A 21827-nucleotide genomic window follows, 5' to 3' on the forward strand; every position below is an offset into this window, starting at 1 on the left:
TGTAAAGGTTGGGAAATCAAACACCAATGAATCAGGAAATTCTAAAGGGAAGGTGCCAAATTCTGCTCTCAGTCACTGCTGTGTAAATCTGGAGTAACTCCATTGGCTTCAACGAATGGGTGGATTTATAGTGAAGGCATGGCAGTTGGTAGATCTGGATTATATCCCTGGCTGTGGTACAGAGTAACAGAGCCTTATGTCAGGAAGTTATTCATTCAACAAGCCTTTGCTTAGTCATCATTAGCTGTGACTTGTTTGTTAGTTTAATTCTCTAAGTCAATGCAGGGCACTCTGAAACCTATTTAAGCAAGTCCACAAAAGGGTGTTGCATCAACATAATTAAATCAACTTAGAAAAATGAGTTCATTAAATCAGTGCTATTTCTGTGTGTAGATTCGGTCTTGGTGGAAATGAAAATGAGGCCCAATGGCTCAGATCTTGTGGAAAGGACTCGTTGCAGTTCCCCACATACAGTTTCTTCCAATGTCTTCCTTTGGGACAGCAGGTTTGCTCCCTCTCCCACAAGGTAAGAATCAAGGGAATCAGCCCCCAGAATGTGTTCAATCTCCAAGATCTTGGAGAATCCGGCCAAGACCAAGGCTATCCATAAAAAGGGGCCTCTTAGTGGTGCCTCTTCTATGGTGCCTCTTAGTCCCCACTGGTTGTCCCTATTTCAGAGTAGCAGCCGTATTAGTCTGTATTCGCAAAAAGAAAAGGAGTACTTGTGGCACCTTAGAGACTAACAAATTTATCTAATAAATTTGTTAGTCTCTAAGGTGCCACAAGTACTCCTTTTCTTTTTGGTTGTCCCTAGTTTCCTTGCTAGAATGGTTCTGGTGGAACCCTGTGATATGATCCCCCCCAGCTGTTTGCTGCCCCATACAAGAGTGAGGGAGGGTTCTACAGCATAGAGGGGATGTTTGTTAGATATTAGGCCTCAGGAGCTCATTCCCTCAAAAGAATCAAGTGTGATGATATGCAGATGACTTTATGGGATATGCAATCCCATTGTCACTTGGCCCGGAAGGTTTGCACTGAAATAATTTCTCTATATCTCACATATTAATAAAAAGAAAAGGAGTACTTGTGGCACCTTGAGACTAACAAATTTATTTGAGCATAAGCTTTCGTGAGCTACAGCTCACTTCATTGGATGCATTTGGTGGAAAACTATGAAATCCGATGAAGTGAGCTGTAGCTCATGAAAGCTTATGCTCAAATAAATTTGTTAGTCTCTAAGGTGCCACAAGTACTCCTTTTCTTTTTGCGAATACAGACTAACACGGCTACTACTCTGAAACCTCACATATTAATGCCATTGGTCCCCACAGGTTGCACAGGAACAGTTTCCCCATGTGCAATCTTATTTTTTAATGCCATTGTCTTTACAGACTAGCATTGACATCGTTTTCCGATATAATTTCACACTCAAATATAGCATCATTGCAGGTCCCCGCAGACTTGCATTAAAATAGCTTTCCCATTATAATGACATTACATAGGGGACATTTTTGTTGTTGCTGCTTTATAAATGTCAGAGGCAATTTACACTTTTCAGTGCATTGAAAGTCCCAGGCATGGTAAGAGACTGTGTCATTTAGGACAAGCACCAATAGTCAAAATACTGACCCTCTGAAAATAGTGCCAAGCCCCACTTGTTATAAACCTTCGCTAAAGCAGCATGGCTGCAACAGCTCCACTAACAATGCAGAGGTGTCAGGCAGTATTTCTAAATGTTCTCATCTTTACCACTCTGATTTCCACCCACTTCTGGTCTCTCTCCTTCTCTCCCCTACTCTGACACATGTTCTCCCTCTCTCTGCACAGTCTTTGTTCTCTCTGTTTCTTCAAAGCCTCTCTTCCTCAGTAATTTCTTGTTCTCCACTCAGCTACTAAAATGCTATTCTAAAGGCTTAATACAGCATCTACCAGTTCATTTTCCCATGTTGCTTCTTGCCCTCCAAAAGAAAAGTTGAGATTAGCAGGCTAAACCACAGTGCAACCAACCCCATGCGGCCAAAATTCTAGAGTCAGACCTCAAAAATTTGTGAAATTGGTTTAAAAATCATGAAACTGTAAATAAAAACAAACAATATTTGAGTTCTTCTGGGTTTTAAGCCATTGAGGAGTCATGTTTTCTAGATTTTCTCTGCAATCAAGGGTTAGAAACTTTTCTTAAATGAAAGCTGAGATTCTTACAAAATAGCATGATTCCAGGAGTTGGGGCTTTAAGAAAGACACCAAATATCATGAGACTCATAGTAAAACTGCAAGAACTGACCAGACTGAAATGATAACTGCCATTCAGATTGCCCCTCCTCCTCATTCCCTGTTGCGTCACCTCATCTCAACTCTTCCAAATGAACAAAATGCAAGTGTTGGATAGCTTTCTCTCATGTCCTCCCCATGAAGCTCAAGAGGATTTTGCTAGCTCTTAGTTTGCCACCTCTCTTCAGAGACGCTATAGAACTATAGAATTCAGTTATGCTTCCCACAGAATGTAGCCCCAAATAACGTGAGGGGAGGAACAATGGAATGGGCTTGTCTGTGGCTGGAAAGCTGGGTAACCTTTAGTCAGTGTGATAAGTCTGATAAAACCTGCATTTCCTCCCTGCAATCAGCACTCAGCACCCCTGTGTCAAGGTGAATAAAATATCTGACTATATCACCCAGAATGTATTTTGTCATGATACAATGGCCTTTTCCTCAGAGAGTTGTAAGGGGAAAGGTTCCTGCTGAGGCCCATTGCAGCAGGTAGCTGCTAATACATTTTGTACTACATGAAGCACACAAGGGACCAAAGCCACAAAGCTCAGAGGCAGATCAAGATTTTGGATCCAGGGTTTTTTTCAATCCATTATAGTGAGAGGTCCAAGAGGTGAAGTTTGGATCTGTATTTGAACAGTCCCAAATTCCAATGAGGTTCTTGTCTGGGGTTATAGTTAGTAACTGTATTATTATTTGTTTTGTAATGATCATCAGCATGGGTCATCAGCAGGATTCTAACCTAAGACGATAAGATCCACATTGCAGACCTCTGCCACTTAAAACTACAGGAGTAACTCTGTTAGCCAGTAACAATAGTAGGCTGTTATCCATTAGTGAACTAGCAATAAGAGAGGGCAGTGACACATAATTTGCCCAGATGTTACAATAGTACCCAAAGCACTCCGCTCAGAAGCATGGTCTCATTGTGCTGAGCACTGTATAAGCACTTAGTAAGGCATGGTCCATGTCCCAAAGAGTTTATAATCTAATTTAAAACAAGATGCAACAAACAACGATTACAAACAATAGGAGAAGGAAGAGGGTAATGGTTAGGGCTGGCTGGAAAACAATAATTCTGTTTCATGAAAAACTTCTTGTCAGGATGGTTGAGCACTGGAAATAAATTGCCCAGGGAGGTTGTGGAATCTCCATCACTGGAGATTTTTAAGAACAGGTTAGACAAACACCTGTCAGGTATGGTCTAGATAATATTTAGTCCTGCCATGAGTGCAGGGGACTGGCCTAGATCAGAGGTTCTCAATCAGGGGTACATGCAATGTTCCCTCTAATTTTTAACCGTCCGTGTGCGCAAAAAATTTCTTCTGTGCAAATTGTTGTGCTTCTGTGCAAATTTTTGTGCGCACGGTGTTTCGCCATGTGCGCAGGGTTTAGGATCTGTGTTTGCATGCACACGCACACAGCTTAGAGGGAACAGTGGGTACATGTATCCCTGTGGGTAAATCAACTCATCAAGATATTTGCCTAGTTTTACAACAGGCTACATAAAAAGCACTAGCTAAGTCAGTACAAACTAAAATTTGTTTTAGACAATGACTTGTTTATACGGCTATATATACACTATACACTGAAATGTAAGTACATTTACATTCCAATTCATTTATTTTTTAATTATATGGTAAATATGAGAAAGTAAACAATTTTTTCAGAAAGTGTGCAGTGACACATTTGTATTTTTATGTCTGATTTTGTAAGCAAGTAGTTCTGAAGTGAGATGAAACTTGAGATACACAAGACAAATCAGACTCCTGAAAAGGGTACGGTAGTCTGGAAAGGTTGAGAGTCAGTGGACTAGATCAGTGGTTTTCAAACTGTGGGTCATGACCCAATACTGGGTCACAGAATGTAAGGCACTGGGTTGCGGCTGCTCTGATTAGCACTGCCGACCAGGCTGTTAAAGTCCCATTGGCGATGCTGCCTGGCTAAGGCAGGCTAGTCCCTAATTGTTCTAACACTGTGCTGCACCCCAGAAGTGGCCAGCAGCAGGTCTGGCTTCTATGCGGGGAGGACATGGGGCTCCATGCACTGCCCCCACCACAAGCACCATCTCTGCACTCCCCGGCCAATGGGAGCTGGGGGGGCGTGCCTGCAAGTGAGAGCCACGTGAAGCCACTCATGTGCCTCTGCCTAGGAGCTGGACCTGCTGCTGGCCACTTCTGGGGTGCAGCATGGTCCTCAGTGCCAGAACAGGCAGGAAGCCTGACTGGGAGCCATGCGAGGTAAGCCTGCACCCCAACCCCATGCCCCAAAATCCCTGCCCTAACCCAAAGCCCCTTCCTGGCCCCCAAACCCCTCATCCCCAGTCCAGAGCCCTGACTCCCTCCTGCACCTCAACCCCCTGCCCTGAGGCGCCCCAAACCCGGAGCCTCCTTCTGCACTCCAAATCCCTCATTTCCAGTCCCAGCCCAGAGCCCTCACCACCTCCTGCACCACAACCCCCTGCCCCAGCCCAGATTCTCTCCCCACACCCTGAACCACTCATTCCTGGCCCCACCCCTCAGCCCTCACCCCCGCCCCCCATCCTCTGCCCCAGCCCTGAGCCCCTCCCACACCCCAAACCCCCCATCCCCAGCTCCGTTGGGTTGTGGGCATCAACAATTTTCTTCAACTGGGTCACCAGAAAAAAAGTTTGAAAACCACTGGACTAGATGATCTCACAAGGTCCCTTCCAGTCCTATGATTCTATAAAGGTTTCAACATTCATTTTGGTTCCAATGTAGAATAAAACCAAGACTTTTTGAAAAAGTTCATGAAAAAAAGAGAAAGCCAGAGAATATCCAATGGCCTGGGGACTAGGGCACTCCCCTGGCCTGGGGAGGTCTTGGAGAGACTATAAGAATAGCCAACAGGCCAGTGATTAGGGCAGTCATCTGGGAGGCCCATGGTCAGCTCTAAGTCCCTGATCTGACTCAGGCCCAGCAGGGACTTGAACTTGGGTCCCCCACAGTCCCACCTAGTCTCTAGCCACCAGGCTACCCTGGGGTAGGACCATCTCTTTACCAGAAATTCCATCCTGCACCTGAAAAAGCTCTCCCAACAAACTGGCATTTTCCATTGAAAAAATGTTTCATCAAAAAATCTGCAGCCAGCTCTAGTAATGATAAGATCAGGTAGTTACACAAGTTAGCTATTGTACAGTTTAATGATTCTGAATAATGTCAGCTATCCATAACTGCTGCTCTACCTAGCCATCTTTCTTCGGCTGATTTCTTGTGGCCATCGCAGCAGAAGTGGGTTTTGAGGCTGGACTTTGATAAGATTGAAGCTTGGTTCAAGTTCTACTATTAAGGCAAATAAGGTAGTATATTTGCAGGGAGAGGCATTCTTAAGAATCATTCCAAAATTCTCCAAATCTAATAACAGAGTTTTAAGCCATCACTGCACACGCACTACCTGTGCTGTGTGTATCAGATGCTCCCCAGGATCTGGCCCATCATTTTTGCATGCACTCAATCTGTTCTTTAGCACAAAGCGTACCTTAGGCAGTTCTTATGTTCCATGGAATTACAACTGTGTTCTTTAATCTAAATGTACACCTGAATAGCCAGTCACTTCATTAAGATCAGAGCTGTGATAACGACCGCCCAAGGAATTCATACTGATCATATACTTAACAGGGAGAAAATATTAAAGATTAAATTATGCACATATTAGCTAATGATCTCTTAAGTTATTCTATGAAGATCCCTTGGTAATTAGAATTAACAGGAGAAGCAGAGCATGAGAAAAGAAATCTCTCAGTGTCCCTGCATGCCAAGCATTTGGAAACCCCAGATTCAAGCTACATATTAACTTTGGGGATGCTTAAATGGGCACTATCAACAAGAAACTCATAACACTATAGACTATTCAAACTGAATTTTCAAAATCTAAAGTATTAATATGCTGGTGGTTCCCTTACTTCATTAGGCTGAGACTATTAACCTAGACTGGTTAAGTTTCATTTATATTTATAGAAAGTTTAGTCCAAATTCTCAGAGACAAATACATAAGGGCACCATGCATACTTTTGCACATTCCTAACTGAGATGTGGATATCTTAGATGTACATGTATTTACAACCTGATTAGTGCACTTCAACCAGGTACGCACTTATTGGAAATTGTAGGCCTCCAGAGTCAGTTTCACTTCCTGGTTTTCATGCAATAGCACAAATCTTTGATTTGAATTCACACCACCTCACTGCCCCCTAAAACTGCCCCTCCGTTTTATCCTTGACATTTTAAAAACATTCACAAATGCTTTTCTTTTCATAGTAGGTTTTGTAAAACACTTTTGTTAAAGAGACTAAACCTTGGGCCCAAACTCTAGCTGGTAGTATGTTCCTTTAATCCTGGACAACACATGACGTTGTGAACACACAAGGATCAAGTAAAAACAGAAATGAATAGAACTTGATGCATTACAGCACAGTATCAGGGACTAATTCCAGCTTCTGTAGGCGATGGCTCTGGGATGCTGTCGGAAAACAGCAATGTGACAAGCAATATGTTGAGTGTGAATCACAATTTCAGGGTTGTTTGTGGTCATGGAACAAAGGGAAGATACAAAATGTCGCACAGGGTGGATTCTAGGCCTGACTCTAGATAATAAACAATCTTATTCATAAAAGCAAACAAGAAGCTGATTATCTGCCTTTAGAACTGGAGCATCTGAGCCTGTAACATCTGTGACACCTGACGGATGAAAGCTGAGTCCATCAGCCAAAGGAGATGGGCAACATGTCTTTTCTTTCTCTGAGTCTGTGCCTGTTAAGAGCTTGAAAATCATTTTCTGTCCCACTTTAAAGCTGGCTTAATAATAAGCATTTTACTGTTAATGCATTATAGAAATTGAAGGTGAGAGATCTGTTAGATTATCTAGCCCATCCCCATGCTTCTGCATGAAAGGTTTTGTTTAAATATTAAACAGCAAAATTTTCCTGATGTCAAACTAATATGGAAACTGGTTTATAAATACAGTCCTGTACATCAGCAGCTAGCTGGGAGCATATTATTGCTTCCTATTAACCAAATAGAGCAGGAGTTGGTAAACACTATGTAAGGCTTAAGAAAGATGTTGGAAAAAAAAAGAGAGAAAATAAAGATGGTGGAGAGCTGGTACATGAGACAAGTGTATATTTACAGTGGGGCAGTCTAATAAACATCCACATACTGGGGCCTGTTGTAATAATTGGGGCATAGCAGGTCTAATTTAATTGATGGAAAGTGGTTAAGGTTCACAAATTTTCACATGATTTGTTATATAAAACTGTTTAAGAAAACATGTGAGAAGGAGACAGAAAGACGGAATTCATTTAAACAGAAAGGGTTTACTGATATCGTTCAAGGACTGTGTTAAGATTATGAGTGGTAAACAAGAGGAACAGAGGATTGGAAATTAATTAACCAAAATTGGTATGTTAGAAATTAGGCCTAATTGGTGGATGAAATGAGGGAATGAATTATCACACCCATTGCCTGTTTGGGACCCTTAAAAAGAGACTTTGGGCGACAATAAAAGAAGAACCTTTATTTTACCATCACTGCAGCTGCATTGAAAGGATTGTTGCCATGACACCAGATCTTGATATTCCATTGAGCACACTTGACCATCATTGCTGCAGCAGCAAGGACTCCAACCTGATACATGTAGGGTGACCAGATGTCCCGATTTTTGGGTCTTTTTCTTATATGGGCTCCTATTACTCCCCACCCCTTTCGCGATTTTTCACATTTGCTGTCTGGTCACCTTAGATACATGTGAGATTGTATTCTGTCTTCCCCTCCCTTATGTGCTCCTTTCTTCTTCCTGTCCTTTCGCCCGGCTTTTCCGCTGATCCTGAAATCAATTGTACTGCCTGGCACCTAATGTAGCAGAATATGACAACCCCTCACTGGTCTGGATTGCTCCCCAGAATGTGACAGCATGACAATAACCTTTAATTATATAATCACTTACTATTTTTTCCGCAGGACTCCAGCCTGTTAGAAGTGGAAATGGGTGGGAATAAGCAGGGGGGCGCAGGGAAACAAGACAATGATGAAAAGGAATCCAAAGAAATGTGGCAGGAAGAGGTGGAGACACAGGGAAAGACATGAAAAATGGATGGGTCACAGGGAAGGATGTGAGGACAGAAGGACCCTGATCTGCCCAACCCATCAAACCACACAGCAACTACTCAAATTCTTATTTGTAAAAGAAGAAGAAATGTGCCAAACTAGCAGTCGTTCAGTTGACACTGAACTAGTGTTTTTCCCAGAGCAATACATCACTGCATAGCTGGGCTCTGGAAGGGGTGGAGCACAGGGCCAAAAAAAGAAAGGGAAAAGAGAAGGAACATGAACCTATGGGCATGTCTACACTGCAGTTGGCAGTGAGCCTCCAAGCCTGGATAACACTGGCATTAATGGGACTCAAGCTAGCATGCTAAGGATAGCAGTATGGACATTGTGGCCCATCTGAATCTCTAGGCTTGAAAGCCTGAGCTCCAACCCAAGCTGCAACGTATATGTTGCTATTTGTAGTATCCTAGCTTGAGTTTGTCTACCTGGGCTGGGACGCTGCAGTATAGACATACCCCATGACACTTGGAAAGACTGCATCTGCAAGTGGAAGTCACCCCCAAGTGCAGCAGCCCCACCTTACACAAGCCTCATTAACATGGATATTAGAGGAATCAACATGGGTAGGAGACTACTGCTCCCTCTTCATTCTACAAAGACACCTTGACACACTGTCCTCTCACTTAAAAAGATACTACATGGGCCACAGTGGCTTTCCAAATCATGCACCCATCCCATTATAATGAACAACCTAAACTAGTCATGGATAGAAAAAAAAATATATCTGCATGCAGATGAGGCTGTGTTGTTTTATTTTTTGAGGCTAACACTTTTAAAACTGCAAGCACAAAAATGTGCATGCAATACAAGTGAATGTGTAATTTGCATGGGCAATTGCCATGGATGCGAGTGATTACCCACTGGTACATGCAATTGCAGTCATTCAGTGTATATATTTTTTAAATCTTTTCATATTTCAGAATTTTTTAAAATATCTGAAACAGGTTTGAAAAGAGCCCTCAGACTAAAGTACTGAAATCTTTACCCAGTTCTGCTTCTTTACAAAGTTATATAACATTTTCTTTATAGTGTAACTGAGAACTTTATTTAACCCCCTCCCCCCACTAATTAAGATGACAATTTATTATGTGCTGGATGACACGTATTTCCTTTTAGCTGTTTTGAATTTGCCACCTTTCAATTTAATTGTCCCCTTTTTTCTTGCAGCATGGGACGGGAAAAATAGAAGATCCTAATATGCCTTCTCTATAATATTCATTACCATAGAAAATCTTCAAATTCTGTCCATAAAAACAGCCATAATGGGTGAGACCAAAGGTCCATCTAGCCCAGTACACTGTCTTCCAACAGTGGCCAATGCCAGGTGCTTCAGAGACAATGAACAGAATGGGTAATCATCAAGTGATCCATCCCCTGTCGCCCATTCCCATGTCCAGAAGAGGTGGATGCATTGAACTAAAGGGAAAGGGAATAGAGACAACAGGGGGAAAAGGCAAAATTCATCAGTCTTTTTGTCTCAATATTGGATTGGGAGTCAGGAACTTCTGTGTTCTAATTTCTGGCCATCTGACACCCATTGCGTATGCACCACTCTTCTCTAATACCCTGGAATGTTATACCTGCGGAAGTATTCATCATTTCCCACTCACACAGAGTAACGATTTGTGTTTTTGGAACTGCAGATCATGAATTCCAGCTGCGTATGTGTGTGGGAGGCCACGGAACATTACACAAGCCATTATGGTACAGTGTATCACAAGTTGCCACAGCAGTTGTCAGGGTACTGTTTAAATCCTATCCTCTCTAACTGCCTCCTGTAGGAATTTTCACCCATATGCCGTGGAATCAAGAATAAGCGAGTCCCATGGCTATAGTTGAACATTACACAGCTGACATAGCCCCAGTCTTTATCTGATGGCTGCCCCATTCAGTTATATAGCTGATCTACAGGAACAGAGAGGCAGATATACATAAGGGGCTCTCTTCTGCTCCTATTAAAATCAGTAGCAAAACTCACTGATATCAGTGGGAGCACAATTTAGACCTCACTTTCGAACTTTGTGCAACATTGCCATCTAGTGAATGAAGTATTGGAAACCCAGGCCATGCTTTCTCAATATATTCTTCCATGCACACTGTTCTATGTAGGTAGGATGGAGTGGGAAGACCAGCCACCCACCTGCAACTGAACATGCCTTTGCTTCTTATTTACAGCTTGCATTTCATATCACACATGAATTCCCTGCCATTCATCCTCTATTATTCTCATCCATCCATAAAGCCATCTTTGAAAAGGTTTTGTTTATTTCTGCATGGAAACGAGCCCGCGCAGGACTCTTCAGAGCAACAGCTCAAAACCAAAATATTCTAAACATTTAAACACTTCCTGTCCCACAAAGGGGTTTTCAAACCACCATGATCAAGGCTTTTTGGAGGGTGTTATGTACACCATATTTGTAATTGGTTGGATGGTGACTAAATTATGGCTATATAGATTAATGGGGCTTAGACATAATACAAATAATAATAAGTCCGTTTTTGTGTCGTGGCATTTCAGGTGAGGACCTCCAGGTGTTTTGCAAACATTAAGCCAGGCTCCCAACCTCCGGAGGAGCTCGGGAAGTATTGTCGCCACTTTACAGGTAGTGAAACTGAGACTTCTGGGTCCTACTCCTGGCTCTCCCGCTCGTTTGTTGTGTGGCCTTTGACAAGACAACAAGGCCCAATTTCTTTAAAACTCTAATTTTGGCTGCCCAGCTTGAGAAACCTGAGGTGCTGAAGTCTCACAACTCCAACTGGAGACAGTTGCGGTCTGTCTGAAGGAGACAGACCCAAACAGAGACACCCCAAATGAGTACCTGGGAAATGGCTGATAAGCCTACCAAAGTCCAGGGATGCTATTTGTGCAAATATTATTGCCCAAATAATTATTGCCCAAATCCTACCCTCTCCACTGTGTTTATTAATTGAGTGATACCTCAGATGGATTGGGCCCATAAACTTTAGTGTGTAAACTTCATGATTAAAAATAAAAACAGTCACCACCTGCCCAAGATTAACTCAACTTGTTTGCCTCAGATGTATCTGATGAAGTGGGTTATAGCCCCCGGAAGCTTATGGCCAAATAAATTGGATAGGTTCTAAGGCGCCACAAGGACTCCTCATTGTTTTTGCTGATACAGACTAACACGGCTACTCCTCTGAAACTTGTTTGCTTCAAACTCTGAAAGAGGAACAAACTCAGCATCATCATATCCGTCACCGGAGACATAAAGCGCTCTCTACCTAAACATATCACATCACATCCTAATGCCACAGCTTTATTACAGTGGGGTGGCCCAGCAGGCCAATAAATAATTAAAACTAGTGGCTAATGCATTCTTCAAAGCAAGGAGGAACTTATTGAAGACACCGTGCTGACAATGTTCATGTTCTCGGAATGAAGTGCTCCCGTAGGTTTTACATAGTTTGTTTTAACAGTGGAAGCTCAAGAATATCTGCTGTTCTTCCTTTCTTCCTGCCCCTGCCCCTGCCCCTGGGGAACAATGCATTGCTAATAAAAACCACAAAGACCAACCCTAAAAACAAATATCCGCTGTTGGAATAGCCAGGTTTGACTTTTGAAAGAATTTGATCTGAGCGGTAATTACTTTTCATTTTTCAATCTGTACATGAATTTAGTGCTGGGGAGAGACACCAGACCATTTATCTTCCTATCCCTTCACCAGTCCATCCATTAGCATTTATAAAGCATTCACGTAAGCGGCGAGTTATTTGGGCCCATGGTGCCCGTGCTCCACCAATATTCAGGAACGTGGGCCTGGCTCCACCAATGTTGGGGCTTGTATTTTCAGAGCCATCCTGTCCATAGGATGGACTTGGGCAACCACCCCAGGCCCTGTGCTTTGGGGGGCCTGGTGTTTCAAGGGGACATGGAGTCCAGGGTGGTCTGAAGGGTTAGCGGGGGGCTTGGCGACAGCAGCAGCTCCACCCTGCATCTTCCTATCCCTGCTACACCCCCACCCCATCCCCATTTCACCCCTTCCCTCAAGCCACTGCCCCGCCTCTTTCCAGTTCCCGCACCCTCCCCTGAGAAACACAGGGAGCTGGCGGGGTGGAGCAGAGTGGAGCGGGGAGGGTTGGGGCTGAGTCACTCATTGCTGCTGGCGCCAGGACCCCTGCTAAATCCCCAGGCTGCCCTGGATCCCGCATCCCCCTGAAGCGTGGCACCTCCCCCCCAAAGAACGGGGACCGGGGTGCTAGCTCCCTGCCTAGTCTGTTCTGCTTGGACCTGTTCTGGGCACCACCAAAAATTATACAAACCTAGCGTCCATAAGCATTCCTCATGGTAGTGGCAGTGCTACACCCTAAAGTCCTTTGTTTATTCACTGAGCAGACACAGACAGGCAGTGGTAGTGCAATTTTCCTATGCACACTGCCCCATTCGTATACTTCCATCATACCTGGAGAGAGCACAAGTAGGGCTGAGTGACCCTTTTATATCTTGGCCTCTGTTCTGAGGTTGTCCACTATGTTTTTCCGACAGGGGAGAGTGGGTGGTGTGTGTATGTGAAGGGTTGAGTGCTATTCTGACATATTTCAGCTGGTTGAGATAACATCCAAAACAAAATAGCCCATGCCCCATGGTTGTGAACATTACCCACAATACCAGCCACCAGGATTGACAAGCACGGAGACTGGCAGAAAATAAACAGCAACTGGGAAATTCACAAGGGCATGGCAAGTAGTACAAAACAAACTCAGATCCCCAAAGGGGAAATGCTAAGAACGCAGGCCATATTTACAGGAGTGGGACTCAACCTTGGGAAGCAATGACTCCAGAAAAAGACTTGGGGAGTCATGATGGCTAGACAGCTGAACAAGAGCAGCTCCCAGTGAGATGCTGTGGCTAAAAGGTCTAATGCAACCTATGGATGGATAAACAAGGGAACACTGAGGAGGAGTAGACAGGTTAAATAACCTCTGTATTTGGCACTGGTACGACCACTACTGGAATACTGTGTCCAGTTTGGGTGCCCACAATTCAAGAAGGATGTTGAAAAATTGCCACAAGAACGATTGAAGGATTTGAAAACATACTTTATAGTGAGAGAATCAAGGAGTTCAATCTACTCAGCTTATCAAAGAGAAAGTTAAGGGGTGACTTGAGCAGAGTCTATAAGTCAGAGGCATGGCCAGGGCCTAACCAATTAGCTCACCAACATCTGAACCTGTATGAATGCCAGCTGAGAAAGTGCCATCTAGCACAGGAGCCAGCCCTTCCTTGGCCCCACTAGTGCTGGGTCCTGTTGGCCCTTCCAGGCAAGTCGCCTTGGACAGAGTGCTGTGTATACCCCTGTCCCTGGGCTCTGCTGGCCCAACCCACTGGCCTTGGTACTACGGGAGCAGGCCTTGTCTGGCCAGTGATGCTTCCCAACAGCCTGTGGTTAGGGGTTGGGCTATGGGGCTTCTGGGCTTGCCATGGTCTGGCTGCATGCCTGGAGTGAGTCACAGCCCTGTGGGCCTCGCCTTCTCCGCTAGCTCCCAGCCCAGCTCAGTGGCTTTTTTGGAATAGAATCCAGCTTCTCTTGAGGCAGAGAGATGTAATGAGCCCAGGAATGGGGGAATTGGACCAGGATCCAGATGCCCCCAATGCTGTCAGGGCCTTGCCCCATGCCCAGTTCAGCACTGGGGCTTGTGGCTGTCCACACTAGTGCAGACTCCATCACTCTCTTCCCTGTACTGACAGAAGCTCCCTCCCTTGGGGATGAGGTCTCCTGCCATGTTGATGACACCCCCTCCAAGCCATGTGAACGCTCCTAGTTGTCAGGACACATAAGTCGGGGGATGCCTATCTCAGGGGGGTTCATGCCAGCAGCCTGGCTGCTGTATGGGCCAGTTCTGGGTCCGAGTAAGGGATTCTCTGGTCTTCGTGGAGAGATAGCAAGGTGGTTAGGACTCTTGGGTTCCATTCCCTCCTCTGTTGTTGGCTGGCTGCATGTGCTGGGGCTGGGTCACGTCCTCTCTCTTGGCCTCAATTTCCCCTGGTGTCACTGAGGCTGCTGTGGGTGTGGAAGGAGACAGCCCAAGACATTTCAAGCTCTCATGGGGCTGTGACCGTGCACCCCCATCCAGTGCGAGGGGTAGGTTGTTGGGGTGCTGTGACTGGGGTGCTCTGTAATCGCACTCTGTCTAGCCCTGACAATCTGGCTCATGACGCAGAACCACAGCATACTGGTGACGGAGTGCAGTGCCATGCCCTTCCTGGCTGTCAATGGAAGGGAATCTGGGGCTTGTTCTCCCTTGCGGCCTGTGCCTCCCACACGCCCACATCAGCTGTGTGCCAGTGCTGCCCTGATGGGCCTGTTCCCTCCACCCTTCTCAGCTGGCAGCTGTGGTTGGTGGAGTTAAAAATCAAACCAGCCTGGGATCATGACTTCCCTCCAAGGGGCTGGAAAGCCATGGTCTGCATTTCTTGGGCCCAGCACAGTCGTGGCAATAACATGACACCTCTAAGGGATGGGCTAGCAGGATTGGACCCTGGTGTCCGCTTTGATCTGCCAGCCAATGTGCTAGGTTGTGCACTGACTGAGGTTCTCTCTGGGTCTGCAAAGCATGGTACAGCCAGCAGGAAGCAGTTACTCCATTGGGGCAAAGGAGAAATGTATATGTGGGGCTTCTGGGTCCACACTGGTGGTGTGGCTGGGCACTGTTATAAGGGAGCACCCAGTGTTTTGGGGGGAGGGGGCCAGTTCTTGTGCTCCAATACAAGGGGGTTGTCATGGGGTGCATGCTACTCACTGCTCAACAGCACCTCCTCTTGGTCATCTGGGGAATGAGCTTGCCACTGTCCATGTCCTCTCCTGCAGTCACTCAGCCCATTGCCTCAGTCATTCACTCTGTGGCCCCCCTCTCTCTGGCTAGGAGCTGCAATCAGGGCCGTCCCTAGACATTTTGGTGCCCTACGCAGCACCCCCCTGTGGGCAGAGGCGGGGAGGGTGTCCCCAGGCCTCTGTGGGGAACGGGAAGCTGCGCCCAAGGTCTGTTGGGGGCATCAGCAAGCTTGGGGGGCAGGGGGAAACTGCCCCCCCAGCACGAGCCGGTGGAGTGAAGCGGGTTGGGGCTGGGTCGCTCCACTTCCTGCCACCTGGTGAGTGCAGGGTGGGCCCGACCCCACATTCACGGGGTGGTGGGAAGTGGAGTGACCTGGCCCTGGCCCGCTCCACTCTGCTCCCCTTGCTCTCAGACTTGGGGGTAGTCGAGAACTGCCGCCCAGCACTCACCGGCGGTGTGGAGTGGACTAGAGCCGGGTCGCTCCACTTCCTGCCGCCCCGTGAGTACAGGCTGTGCCCAATTCCTGCTGCAATCCCCCGGGACATAGCTCAGGGGAAGGGGTGGAGTGGGAGCAAGGCTAGGGTGGAGCAGGGATGGGAAGAGGCGGAGTGGGGACGCAGCAGTGGCCGGGACTTTGGGGAAGGGGTGGAGTAGAGGTGGGGCTGGGGTGGAGCGGGGTGGGAAGAGGCAGAGCAGGGGCGGAGCAGGGGCCAGGGCTTTGGGGAAGGGGTGGAGTAGGGGAGGGAGTGGGGGTAGCTGTCCTGGCCAGCTGAGGTGTCTGGGGGATCGGGCTGGCCGCTGGAGCAGCATGTAGCTGCGTAGGGCACCAGGAAATGTGGTGCCCCAAATTTCGTGGTGCCCTATGCAGCCGTGTAGTTTGTGTATGGGTAAGGATGGCCCTGGCTGCAGTGCCTCTTCTTCATGGCTCAGCCCTTCGGCCAAATCACTATCATCCTCCCCTTCCGGGGTCTTATCAAAATCTTCTTCCTCAAAGTCTCAGGCAGTCTCTATCTTCATGGTGCTGACCTCACTGCTCGTGCAGTGGCTCATAGGGGATCCCAAGCCTGCCCACTAAACCAGGTTCCAATCCTGGGACCCTCAAACCAGCAGTTCCTTCCTTCCCCTACTAGCCTATACCAGGTAAGGGGGCCATAGAGTGGGGTGGCTCCTGCATCCTGTGGGTCTTGGTGTGAATAACCCATGGTGGATGGGGAGCCACTGAGAGACCATAGGGCTGGCACACTGCTGGGGGGGAGACTGGTAGCGTAATGATTTAGCGCCCTCCTGGCTTATGCGCTTTCTGTGACATCAGACCTTTAGTCATGGCCTAGCCACCGTAAATGGGGGCCCACCCAAATGTCCACTCCTAGCTACACCATGCCTGTAAGTACCTACATGGGAACAGAAATTTGATAATAAAGAGCTCTTCAATCTGGCAGACAAAGGTATAATAAGATCTAGTGGTGGCTACAAGTCAAAATTAGAGAATTCAGACTAGAACTAAGGTGAAGATTTTTAACAGTGAGGGTGATTAACCATTGGAACAATATACCAAGTGTAGTGGTGGATTCTTCATTACTGGAAATTTTTAAATCAAAATTGGATATTTTCCTGAAAATATGCCCTATTTCAAACAGGAATTAATACAAGGAAGTCTTCTGGCTTATATTATGCAGCAGAACAGACTAGATGATTACGATAGTCCCTTATGGGTTTATAATCTATTAATCTATTAAATGGACTGCAACCCTTCTGCAAGCAGGTCACTTTATCAGATGGTAATAACATTAGAATTTAGTGGGCACCCTGCCTGATAGCCATAAGGGAAAAAAAGTTGTCTATTATCATGTACATCCTATGTTATTTTGGAGTAGGCTGATGCTCACCTTCTCTCTCTCTGAAGAGTCTAGTTCAACACTGCAGGTAAATGGGTGTTATTCATTCAGCTGGTAGTCTTTGTTCAGCAAGGTCTGCCTTGAAGCTTCTGGCCCCCTACACAAGATTAGAGAATAACACTTCTTACGGAGTCAGAGATGGGAGAATTTTTTTAAATAATCATAGATACTAAGGTCAGAAGGGACCATTCTGATCATCTAGTCCGACCTCCTGCACAGCGCAGGCCATAGAATCTCACCCACCCACTCCTATGAAAAATCTCACCTATGTCTGAGCTATTGAAGTCCTTAAATCATGGTTTAAAGACTTCAAGGAGCAAAGAAGCCTCCCTCAAGTCAACCATGCCCCATGCTACAGAGGAAGGCGAAAAACTTCCAGGGCCTCTCCAATCTGCCCTGGAGGAAAATTCCTTCCCGACCCCAAATATGGCAATCAGCTAAACCCTGAGCATATGGGCAAGATTCACCAGCCACATACTACAGAAAATTCTTTCCTGGGTAACTCAGATCCCATCCATCTAATATCCCATCTCAGGGGATTAGTCCTATTTACCCTGAATATTTAAAGATCAATTACTTACCAAAATCCCATCATACCATCTCCTCCATAAACTTACCGAGTAGAATCTTAAAACCAGACAGATCTTTTGCCCCCACGGCTTCCCTTGGAAGGCTATTCCAAAACTTCACTCCTCTGATGGTTAGAAACCTTCGTCTGATTTCAAGTCTAAACTTCCTGGTGGCCAGTTTATACCCATTTGTTCTTGTGTCCACATTGGTGCTGAGCTGAAATAATTCCTCTCCCTCTCCTGTATTTATCCCTCTGATATATTTATAGAGAGCAATCATATCTCCCCTCAACCTTCTTTTAGTTAGGCTAAACAAGCCAAGCTCCTTAAGTCTCCTTTCATAAGACAAGTTTTCCATTCCTCGGATCATCCTAGTAGCCCTTCTCTGTACCTGCTCCAGTTTGAATTCATCCTTTTTAAACATGGGAGACCAGAACTGCACACAGTATTCTAGGTGAGGTCTCACCAGTGCCTTGTATAATGGTACTAAAACCTCCTTATCCCTACTGGAAATGCCTCTCCTGATGCATCCCAAAACCGCATAAGCTTTTTTCACAGCCATATCACATTGGCAGCTCATAGTCATCCTATGATCAACCAATACTCCAAGGTCCTTCTCCTCTTCCGTTACTTCTAATTGATGCGTCCCCAACTTATAACTAAAATTCTTGTTATTAATCCCTAAATGCATAACCTTACACTTCTCACTATTAAATTTCATCCTATTACTATTACTCCAGTTTACAAGGTCATCCAGATCCTCCTGTATAATATCCCGATCCTTCTCTGAATTGGCAATACCTCCCAGCTTTGTATCATCTGCAAACTTTATTAGCACACTCCCACTTTTTGTGCCAAGGTCAGTAATAAAAAGATTAAATAAGATTGGTCCCAAAACCGATCCCTGAGGAACTCCACTAGTAACCTCCCTCCAGCCTGACAGTTCGCCTTTCAGTAGGACCGTTGCAGTCTCCCCTTTAACCAATTCTTTATCCACCTTTTGATGTTCATATTGATCCCCATCTTCTCCAATTTAACTAATAATTCCCCATGTGGCACGGTATCAAATGCCTTACGGAAATCTAGGTAAATTAGATTCACTGCATTTCCTTTAACTAAAAAATCTGTTACTTTTTCAAAAAAGGAGATTAGGTTGGTTTGGCACAATCTACCTTTTGTAAAACCATGTTGTATTTTGTCCCATTTACCATTGACTTCAATGTCCTTATCTAATTTCTCCTTCAAAATTTTTTCCAGGACCTTGCACACTACAGATGTCAAACTAACTGGCCTGTAGTTACCCGGATCACTTTTTTTTTCCTTTCTTAAAAATAGGAACTATATTAGCAATTCTCCAATCATTCGGTACTATTCCTGAGTTTACAGATTCATTAAAAATTCTTGCTAATGGGCTTGCAATTTCAGGTGCCAATTCCTTTAATATTCTTGGATAAAGATTATCTGGGCCCCCCGATTTAGTCCCATTAAGCTGTTTCAGTTTCGCTTCTACCTCAGATATGGTAATATCTACCTTCATATCCTCATTCCCGTTTGTCATGCTACCATTATCCCTAAGATCCTCTTTAGCCTTATTAAAGACTGAGGCAAAGTATTTGTTTAGATATTGGGCCATGCCTAGATTATCCTTAACCTCCACTTCATCCTCAGTGTTTAGTGGCCCCACTTCTTCTTTCTTAGTTTTCTTCTTATTTATATGGCTATAGAACCTTTTACTATTGGTTTTAATTCCCTTTGCAAGGTCCAACTCTACTCGACTTTTAGCCTGTCTCACTTATCCCTACATGTTCTGACCTCAATTAGGTAGCTTTCCTTGCTGATCCCTCCCATCTTCCACTCCCTGTATGCTTTCTGCTTCTTCTTAATCACCTCTCTAAAATGCTTGCGCATCCAGCTTGGTCTACAACTCCTTCCTATGAATTTTTTCCCCTTTCTTGGGATACAGGCTTCCGATAGCTTCTGCAGCTTTGACTTAAAGTAATCCCAGGCCTCCTCTATCTTTAGATCCATAAGTTCTTCAGTCCAATCCACTTCCCTAACTAATTTCCTTAATTTTTGAAAGTCAGCCCTTTTGAAATCAAAAACTCTAGTTGCAGATTTATTTTTGTTAATCCTTCCATTTAGTTTGAACTGAATTAGCTCATGATCACTTGAGCCAAGACTGTCCCCTGCAACCATTTCTTCTATGAGGTCCTCGCTACTCACCAAAATTAAATCTAAAATGGCATCCCCTCTAGTCGGTTCAGCAACTACTTGATGAAGGAATCCATCAGCTATCGCATCTAGGAAAATCTGAGCCCTATTATTATTACTAGCACTGGTCCTCCAGTCTATATCTGGGAAGTTAAAGTCTCCCATGATCACGCAGTTTCCATTAGTATTTACTTGATTAAAAACATTAAAAAGGGCTCTATCCATATCCAAATTAGATCCCGGAGGTCTATTGCACATCCCAAGCACTATCGTAGGAGAGGCTTTACTAGTTATCTTCCCCAAGGTAATTTTTGCCCAGACGGACTCCGTCTTATCCATTGCATCGCTTCTTATTTCTTTACATTCTACCTCATCATTGATATACAATGCTACTCCACCACCTTTACCTTTGTTTCTGTCTTTCCTAAACAGCACATACCCTTCAATACCTGTAGTCCAGTCATGACTACTATTCCACCATGTTTCTGTTATCCCTATAATATCTGGTTTCACTTCCTGCACCAGTAGCTCTAGTTCCTCCATTTTGTTACCTAGGCTCCTCGCATTGGTGTACAAACATCTTAATTTTTGCTGTTTGGCCTCGCTCACATTTTGTACCCTATTAGGTACAGTCTAATAGGTTATACTGGCTGTAGAATGACTAGTATCCACACCGCCCTCGCTCCTTATATACATTCTCCTACCCACGGCTGTATCCTTTCTTACTTCGTCTTCTTCCCTCTCAATGCTAAAATCTGGCGTGGAGATTACCTGGACATCTCCCAACCATCTCCCCCTAATTCCTAGTTTAAAGCTCTCTTTATCAGTTGTGCCAGCCTTGATCCTAGAAGTCTATTTCATTCCCTACTCAGATGAAGTCCATCCCGAGAGAACTGTTCTCTGTCTGTGAATGCCTCCCAGCGGCCATACATCCCAAAGCCCTCCTTATAGCACCACCGCCTAAGCCATCTGTTGACAGTCATAATCTTGTCACACCTTTGTTGCCCTTCTCTAGGAACAGGAAGGATCCCACTAAAGATCACCTGAGCTTCAATTTCTTTAAGCATCTTCCCCAGCCTAGCATAGTCTCCCTTGATACTTTCCAGCGAGAATCTAGCCGTATCATTTGTTCCCACATGAAGGATAACTAGGGGATTCTTTCCCACTCCCTTTAGGATCCTTTTCAACCTCAGATCTACATCCTGTATCTTAGCACCCAGAAGACAGCACACCCTTCTATTCTCTGGATCAGCTCTAGTTACAGCCTGTCTATTCTTCTCAATAAAGAGTCCCCTATCCCCCTGCCTTTTCCTGGTGACAGTGCTATTCTCCAGTCTCTCCCCTGTTCTCTCTGGCTGCAAGTTCTTTCCATTCCTATTTTCCCTTATAATCCTCTTCAACCCATCCTGTATCCTCCTGGGGCTCATATTTGGTGTAGTCTCCCTTGACTCTTCCGCTTTTCTTATAGGACTAGCCTCTCTTCTCTTCTTCCTTACCCTTCCACCTTCAACAAGTACCTGCCGAGCCCCTTCTTCATTTTCCAACTCTGCAAACCTGTTCCTAAGCTCTATTTCTCCTTTACTAACCCGTCTTTTCCTCTGCCTGGTCCTTTTAGTCACATGCTTCCACTGACCACTTTCCTCACCCAGTCTCCCCTCAGAATTCCCCAGCCCTGCTTCCATCTGTGAGTCTGAGCTTTTCCCTTCAGATACCTCATATCTTTGCTCCATCATCTGCTCAAACCCCTTCCTAAACTCAACGAGACTTTCCACCTGCATCTCCAAACCTCGGATCTTTTCCTCCATCAGCTCTATCAGACGGCATTTTATGCAGAAAAATCTCTTACCAGGTCCCCCCTCCAGGATCATGTACATACCACAGCTTCCACATCCAGTCATCCTCAATGTGTCTTCCACCACATGAGTCACTCCCACAGCTGCCTTCGTATCTGTCATCGCCTTCCCACC

General features: G+C 45.2%; 1 long non-coding RNA gene across 1 annotated transcript in view; it reads right to left on the reverse strand.

The window, feature by feature from the left end:
- Nucleotides 1-21798, reverse strand: part of LOC119858506 — a 198326-nt gene extending 176528 nt beyond the window's left edge. The window contains exons 1-2 of the long non-coding RNA XR_005293911.2: nucleotides 21737-21798; nucleotides 17072-17177 (exon numbers count right to left, since the gene is read on the reverse strand). This is a non-coding gene — a long non-coding RNA (uncharacterized LOC119858506). The remainder of the gene's footprint in view (nucleotides 1-17071; nucleotides 17178-21736) is intronic.
- Nucleotides 21799-21827: the final 29 nt, after the last annotated feature.

This window comes from Dermochelys coriacea, chromosome 7, assembly GCF_009764565.3.
Source record: "Dermochelys coriacea isolate rDerCor1 chromosome 7, rDerCor1.pri.v4, whole genome shotgun sequence".
Taxonomy (NCBI): domain Eukaryota; kingdom Metazoa; phylum Chordata; order Testudines; family Dermochelyidae; genus Dermochelys; species Dermochelys coriacea.